Raw genomic sequence first — 9111 nt, forward strand, 5'->3', positions numbered from 1 at the left:
CTAGTAAATGTATCAACAATAAATTACAAGTAGACACTTTCTTAAACTCCAAAAAATCACAACATGATAACAGTAACAAAATACTAGTAACAGATATTGCACACTCTTAAACCATTTTTTACATGCTATAGTTATATCGACAACCCTAGGCCAAGAAATAGAAATGGGAAGGCAATAAGTTTTTATCTATGTTAACCTATCTCCACACCAAAATCTCAAATGACCATGCTGGATGCTATTGCATACCAATAGAAAAAGTTGATAAAATAAATTTATATCATCACAATCTATCAATCTCTTCCATCCAACCAAGATAAAAGTATAAACTTTATCAAGCAAATTATGATTTGTACGCCAAAACAATCCCCCATCTTTCTGGATGACTTCATTGTAAACCTCCGTAGTCCTTACTGCATTAATTTAAATAAAATCTTTGCAGATTTCAGCCTCATTCAGCACTTTAAGCTCAGCTTTAACAAACCATCACTCTCTCCCTTAGACGTTCTTATCACCAACATCCCTAGTCCATCTGAAGTATGAATATCATTCCCCAGAACTCAAAATGTTCCTTATAATAATAGATGGAGCACAGTCCATATGAAAGCATTCATAACTTTGCAAACTAAAGCAGATTACTACAGCTCCAGAATTTAATAAAAAAAAGCAAAGTTGTCCGATGTCACAAACTACACTCTCAGTCAACTGCACTCGGCCTTTTGTTTTCAACTGTTTTTCTGACTACCTACACTTCTTAAAATTGCTGTCTAATCTACCCAACCAAAAATATGACCTGCCTATCATCTCATGTATCACTACAGACCATCGTACCATCTGTCCTTCTCCCACCAAAACTTTTGATCTCCATTACAGCCCTTGCCACTACTTTCTATAATTAATACATATCCTATACTATGCAACATGCATTCTCCAGTGTCTTTACCTTAATATACACCTGAAATATTATTAAACTTTTCAGTGTCCTCTTACCTACATCCGTTTTTAAAAAACTGTAAACTTTGTTGCACTTTGTGATACACATTCCTCACTTTCCCCAGATATGTAATCTAATTTTATATTAACTCATATACATTGCAGTAATTTAATTTAAAAAGTAAATTTCTGTACTATTCTTGCATGCTATGCTATGCTAATTTTATATATAATGTGTGCTTTTGTAAATGTTTTCAGTTTTGTATTTTATACTAAATATTGTGCTGGAGCTTTGCTCCCCAGGTCTCTACTGAAAAAGAGCATTGCCTTTGGAATTTTAAGGTTAAGAAAGATTAATAAATAAATTAATTGATTAATAAAAATCCTTTATATGAAAATCCAACAAACAAATAAAATACATACTGACAAATAACTCTGGAAACAGGCAAATCTTGTAACCACTTGGCTTCATAAATTCAGCAACCTCATTCCATACCATCTTTCCTCAAAAAAACGGAAACTATTCCATGGAAGACCTATTGATATAATTCACAATGCTCCCATAACCAGCAATATCATCCATACTTAATTATTCCTCTCAACCAAACTTCTCAACAAATTATCCCCAATTTCACTTCTTCCTATATACCTCCCATTCATTTACACCACAGTTAAAGGAAAGAATTGAACAACTTCTAGAAGAGATCCCCAGAGATACACCTACCAAGGCAGATAATCTGCATTCTTGGTATATTGTGCTATGTAAATATCATTTAGTATCTAGCAGTCTCCCTAGACTTCATGCAAGCAGAAATATTCAAGCCAGTTCCCAAAGTACCTTTCTCAGTAGAAGTCTCAGATTTTAGACCAGTCTCCATTCTACCGGCACTCAGGTAAATGTTAGAAAAGTTCATCTTTAACTAACTCTGTTCCTTTATAAAACTGTATGATCATCTGTCCCATTAGCATGGTTTCTTCATAGGTAGTAGAACTATCTTAACTGTTTCACCGATAGAAATGAAAGCCTTCTAAATATTGACAAAAACAAATTAACAGGTACAGTTTGTGTTAACACATGTAAGGCCTTTGACTTAGTAGATCATTGCCTGCTCTCAAAAGATCTGCAAGCAACAGACATAAGAAAAAACTCAGTAGGTTGGTTTCAATACATTTTAGCTATGAAAAAAATGTAATTTAAAATTGTCTCATCCCTTTCAAAATCGGCACCCATCTGGAAAGAACTACACCACATGTCAGTTGTGGCCCCCTTCCTTTTCCATTTCATACACTCTCTCTGATCTCACCTACCCTCATTGTTAACCTAAATTCATTACAAACTGTGCACAAATTAATCTTTAATTAACTCAAAAAAAAACAGCAAAGCCATGGCATTAGGCACACTAGAAAAAAATCCAGAATTCATATTAACTGGTAAATCAAATAAACAAAAATGAAACACTCCACAAGAAATACTCGACAGAATTTATAAATTTAGCACTTTAATTCTTATAACAAGAACTTCATCAGAATAAAAGATGTCCCTCTAAAACTAAATTAAATATTCTATAAAGGAAGGTATGACAGGAAGAGTTAATGCGTTAACCTATTAGACATACTCTTTAAAGCTGGGGCATGAGAAACATATTCATTTGTGCCAGGGAAGCATCAAATTTTAAAAGGATTTGCCATAGCAATTCCCGACAAAGTAACGTAGTTTGTCAATCACACTACCCTGCTGTCCTGAAAAAACTTCTGCAATAAAAAAGTAAGCTTATTAATGTTTTTGGAAAAAGAAGAGTGTTTAAATAAAACATTATTTTCATCATTGTTTTAATGGAATGTAAATGTTCATAAATTCTTTATTTAATCTTCTATTTTCCGATGTAAAAACCCAGACATGCAGAGCAACATGCCACATAAACCACCCCAATTGTGTTACAGGTATGTTTGCCTTAACAATTAATAACCCCTGGATAGTTTGAAATAGCCACAGGTGGCCCTCCAAAGATGTAAAGACACTTAAAGCATGCATCGCACATGCACATATGGCCATAAGTAGATGGAGTAGCCATCTAGTGCTAAAAAGCAATGCTAGTGTCGTTTAATGATGTGTATATGAAAGATGGCATGGTGCAAAATTTTTTGAGACCAGGAAAAGTACCAGAAAGACTGGACCAGTTATTCTGAACAATGGAGAGTATGCCATCAGAACCCAAGAATAATCTAAGACCATTAATAATTATGGCCATATCCTGAGGACACTGGACACAGGCTTCTCAAGGTCAGTACATAATGATCTGATCTACCTGTCCAGATAAAATCAATTACTTCCTAGAGTAGACTGTTGGGGTAAGCTCAATCAAGAAACACGTTCTTAAGGAAAATACATTCCTTAATAACATTTTCATACTCAGATACAATTCTGGAAATACAGATGGGTTGTACCTTCATAATATGCTTTTTTTATTTGAAAGAATAAGCACTACAAAAATGTAAGTAGTTATTAGAAAAAGTATCCTTTCTATACATAGTAGATTCATAATGACGATTAGCCAGGTTCATATATAACTACACATCAAGGAAAGAAATATCCTCATGTCGAATGTTAAAAGAGGATACCAAAACCAAAGCAAAAAGTGATCCATGGAGATTCAAAAAATTTTTTCTTGTGTTCTTGTTAAAAAAAGATTCCTGAAAGGAAGTAGTAGAACTAGGATATTGAAAAAATGGTTAGGTCCAGCCAAATCACTATTACAAACAACAAAATGTCATCCAATAATCAAATATATAATTGAATGAAGGGTAGAACACACTGCTCCTTAGAACTAAGTGCTCCCAGTAGCATAAAATCTAAGGTAGTAATTTAGTTTAATATTAGATGTTAAAATAGATGTGTTATGTTGGAAAATGAATATCACACAAAAGTAAAGAAAGTAATTAAAGACTGGATGAAAACGTTGGACTGGAATGGATACTTTGAGAGAAACACAGAAGCTACATTCTCCAAGGATTTACATAAACAAGGTATTAGGCTAAACCTCACATTAATTCCTATAAGTAGATTGAATTCTACATATGAAATCGAAATACAGGACTTTACTTTATCAGAACAAGCACCAGTTTCAATACAGATTGTTGATCCCCAACATGAAGCAATACCGAAAGGGTGTAGAAGGGCCCAATATAAATGGAAGGGAAGGCAACAGCAAGAGATTAAAAGAAATTCTTCCACCTCAGAACATTGCAACAGGGTCATAAAAGAAGACGAGGAAAGAACTTAAAAGTTGAAAATTGAAACTGATATGCTAGTTGCAGGATGCAATTCAGGCTGATGCAGAGCTTCACAGAAGAGAAGATTTTTTGGTGATTAAGGTGTGTAGGTGACCCAAGATGGTTAATATGGTTATTTAATGCTAGGAAAGAGAAGACTTTTGTCAATCAGGTAGTGACTATGGGGAAGGAGAATAGTTAATTTTGATCAGGAAATCAGATAACCTTTTAGAGAATACCGCTGTGCCTTATATAAAAAAGATTCCTCACTGTGCTTGGAGTTTGAAGCTGCAAATGAAAAGCAGTTAATGGAAGAAGAAGGTCATTGGTTGGTCTGAACAATTTCTGTTGAGGAAGACAAAGCAACTTTAATGGATTTAAGGGGCAACAGAGCTGCTGGCATGGATGGATTCCCAGCAGAATTGTGTACGTGGGGTAAGGATCTAGTAGGGGAAAACTAATGGATCTTTATAATGCCATAAGAGATATAATACAAATGTTATTAGGTTCAAATCAGGATATAGTCACAGTATTACCAAATTGAAGTTATGAAGCCTATACAATTACATGTTTTAGGACAATCTCTCTCATAAATTTAGATCTTAAAACACTAGTTAAAATCTTGGGCAGATTTTAGAAAGATTAATACTGACCTTAGTCAGTGAAGGTTAAAATGGCTTTGTTAAAAGAAGATCAATAACCAGCAATCGGTAGAGACTTTCAGGATTACTAGATAAACATGGGCAGAAGTGCATAAAAGCTGGGCTTATGCTTTTTGACATCAAGAAGGCATCTAATACAATCAATTGGGAATTGTTATTCTCCTGTTTGTGTAAGAGAGAACTAAGTGATAGATTGATTGGATAAAGCTTATCTCACTTTTAGAGTTTGTACGAATTCAGGACTGTCCAAGTTTGGACATATAGCAAGGATACTCCCTCTCCCCTGTATTTATTCATCCTAGTCATGGAGGTACTGACTTTCACGGCTTAGTAGTTTCTTCCTGACATTCATAGAAATAAGGGGGAATCTGGAATCTTTCTGAAGTTTGCTGATGACTGTATTTGAATGAGAAATGCTATAGCTCTGGTTAAAGGGAGAATACTAGAAAATGTTTAGGACTTTGGTCAGATCTCAGGATGGCAATATAATAGGGATAAGACAGCTATAATTAACCTAGGGAATGCGGCATAAAGCAGGTAAATGGGTTTGAGGTAGTGACATACCCCAAATATCTAGGGCTGGTGGTAGCACAGATGTAGAAAAATACTTGTAAGGAAAATTTAAAAAGATTGCTACAGAGGATGGATGATGAATGCGGATTGGGGTCAGAATTGCTAAGCTACAAACAATCTTTGGAAGGGTCAAGGCAATAATAATAGTGGTTTTGCCCCACATTTTATATTTTGTTAGATGTATCCCAATGTTATCTAGGAGGCTAGAAGTTAAACTGATACAGTAGAAACTCAATTATTTGGCATCTGGGGAAGGAGGTGAAATAATTACTTTAGAGAAGCTACAAAAAACTATACGTAACAGTATGGGGATGAAGGCTTCTTACTGTGGAAATATATGATTTACTTTTGAAGTAGCACTTTTATTGCAGAAGAGAAAATGTGCTACTTAAGGTTAGAAAACAGTGGAATGCAAGACCTTGATTTGATCCAAAGATTTGGTACCAGGCTGGGTAGTCAATAATAAGAAACTAGAGGATTATATTTGTGATGAAGGACCATTGGTAATAAAGAAAATTAACCAGGATGCAAAGAGACGATGGTAGAAGAAAGGAATTGGGAAGTGGTCACAATTGTTGAAACATGAGGAGCATGGATGTCAATCTTTTCAAATGTTGAAGGAAGGTTATAAATTGGAAAACAATTATTGCTTTGTATTGGGACACCTATTCTTGGGGTGAAAGGGGTTGGGACTACAGAGAAAATTAGGGTAACACTTTGAGAAAAGTGGTAAGGGGTCAGGAAAGTAACAGCAAGTTTAATCTACCAAGAGATGTGGAGCATAAAGGCAGGGGTGCTGCACAGTGAAGTTGGGCATTGAAGGAAGGGGTATTGATAACTACAGATGAATAAAGGCAAGTTTGGTAACAGGTAATATTGTTGAGTAAATAGTATAGAGTTTAGGATCAACAACTTAGAATAGAATACAGATGATATCAGACACCAGGAAAGTTATCTAGGGAAAGGCAATCTACACCGTAACAATTGGAGATGTGGGAAAGAAGAAGCAGGTGACATACTTATGTTTTGGGAACATGACAGAGTACAGGTATGTCAGAAACAATTGCTGAGGGTCATATAGAATATATTTGGGAAGCGTCCAGGTCACTGGTGACATTTTTAGATATATAGAAATGGTATCAGTTGGGACAAGGGCAGTCTAAGAATAGAAGTGCTATATGGATTTTGGTGAGTTTCTTTAAAAAGCAGATTTCAAGGGCGTAGAAGAAACCATCTTCTTCCCCTTACAGATGTATTTAGTCTACCATATAGCAATTTGTAGGATGCATTGTATCAGCATACAGTCATTGGGATCACATTTGGAAATTCCAGTTAGGTGGAAATCAGTTGCTAAAAAACATGGATTTCAGTTCAATGAGAGTTTATCTGGGTATAAAACTGGATGAGGTATTGATAGAAAGAAGCTCTGTTGACTCTGTTTGTAAATAATGGATATAGTATATAGTTAATTAATTGTATGATGTTTTCTTTAAATGTTTATCAATAGAAGTATTTTAATGGTTAACTGTTTTGTTTGCTTTTTGATGATTGTTTTACATGGTTTATAATGTTTATAAAATGTTAGTAAAACTTTCAGTTAAAAAAAGAATCTCCCCATACTTAAATAGCAGATATAATTTTGTTTTATTTATATAACATTTTTTTACTGGGAAAGTCTGACCTGGGCACAGACCATTTTCAGCAAACCCAGGAAGAAATGTTCCCCAGGCATGACTTTGGAATGTGGGAGGAAACTGGAGGACCCAGAGAAAACCAACACAAATGCAGGGAGGACAAGCAGACTCCACACAGAAGGCACTCCAGCTGAGAATCAAACCACAGAACCTTTTGCTGTGAAGCAACAGTGCTAACCACTGCACCAATGTAAGTTCATTTTGAAGTTCTCTGAGATTGGTATTATTAATTCTGTCACCTCCCTTTGCTCTATTTCAGTCCAGATGCATAGTTCTTTTTCAATATAATCTAATTTAATTTCAGTATCTGAAGTTAGCTGGATGCTACAAGCATAATTTATCACACCCGTTTTGTAAATATATCTATAATCTGTGATATTTTAGAATGTGCAAGATTTACTGATTTGTTTGTCTTTACTCCTGCCATATCTTATATATGTATAAAATTATTTCCTATTATGCTTAATATCCTTTTAAAAATTTTCTTTAAATCTCTTCTGGTCTTGTCTCATACTATGATTAATTTATTTATCCAATTTGTTTATTTCATTTTTCAAAGTTATAGTTTGACCTAATTTGTATTTTTGTATATATATATATATATATATATATATATATATATATATATATATATATATATTTTTTTTTTTTTTTTTTTTTTCATCTTAATCATCATGTTTCTTATTTAACTATATCCTCCTTGTGTACCTGGATCCTGAAGTTAAACATTTTCTTGATTTTTTTACATTTTAACAGATTTCCCTTTAAAACTTGTCAAATTCCTTCTGCAGTCTTTCCATTGAATGCATCACTCCAGTTAGTTTTATATGGTGGCTGCTTTGCTTAGATATAGTGTCTTATTAATCTTTTGTGCATTGGATTAGATTTCCATTTGGCAGAATTGCTAGCAGTAATTTAACCTTTATAACCCCATATTCACATTAATGATGGTAAAAGCTGACATGAAGTAACAGTAATTTCCTTATGAACACAATGTCCAGTATGTTCTTTTCCCTGGTGGGCTTTTACAATCTGCAGCAATTTTTCTTTCAGAACATTACAAATAATTTCCTCACTAATTCTGTTTGTTTATGATACAAGTAAGTTCCCCACTGCACATATTTGTGTTCCATATAATGTATGAATTCCTGTACATCATCAACACGTGACTTTGGTTGTCTATACACTCCAACAATAGTTATATGTTCCTGAGTAGTCTTTATTGACACAGTTACATGATCTACATTATTGGTGTTATCACTAACATGTAATGATCACAGGTCTCATAACAATCTTTAATCCCTGTCATAACATTTCCACCTGATTTTTTGTGAAAATGTCTGTTACTGTAAAAATATTAATACCCTAATAGAACTGGTTACTAGTCGTTGTTCTTCAACTGTGTTTCACAATCAATAACAATATCAATCTTATGTAAATGTAGCAAATTTTACAATAAAAAATATTACTAATGCTCATAGCATTAATAACCAGCATAGAAAAAAAATCAAATGTTGCTATCGGTTAACTGCTAAATTTCAAACCTAGCAAAAATCCTGTCTTGTGTTAGTCAAATATTGCAATATATCTGCTTCATATATTCTCTTCCCTTGTCTTGATAAATGGATTACTCCATCCTGTCTAGGAACATGTGTGCCCAAAGTTAGGCATGGATGTTCCACACATATTCCAGATTTTAAAATGGGTAATTTTTTTTCTGTGTATATTTACTCAGCAATCTTTTCATTCACATTGACCTAACTCTCCTTTCTGTATGTGATTTGTGAAAAAATATGTCCTAGCATCTGTACAAGCTATGCAGTCTAAGAGGGCCGTAGGTTCCTTAACATTCATGAGTCCTTGAAGATGAGATCATGTGCAACAACATGGATAAAAACAGCTTCATACTTTCTTACATTAAGGTATTCTAAAGCCCTGCTCACATCCTGTATTTCTTTTTCAATTAGCAAGCATAGCACTAC

The sequence above is a fragment of the Protopterus annectens genome, chromosome 1.part0 (genome assembly GCF_019279795.1).
Source record: "Protopterus annectens isolate FY-2018-M chromosome 1.part0, PAN1.0, whole genome shotgun sequence".
NCBI classification, from domain to species: domain Eukaryota; kingdom Metazoa; phylum Chordata; order Ceratodontiformes; family Protopteridae; genus Protopterus; species Protopterus annectens.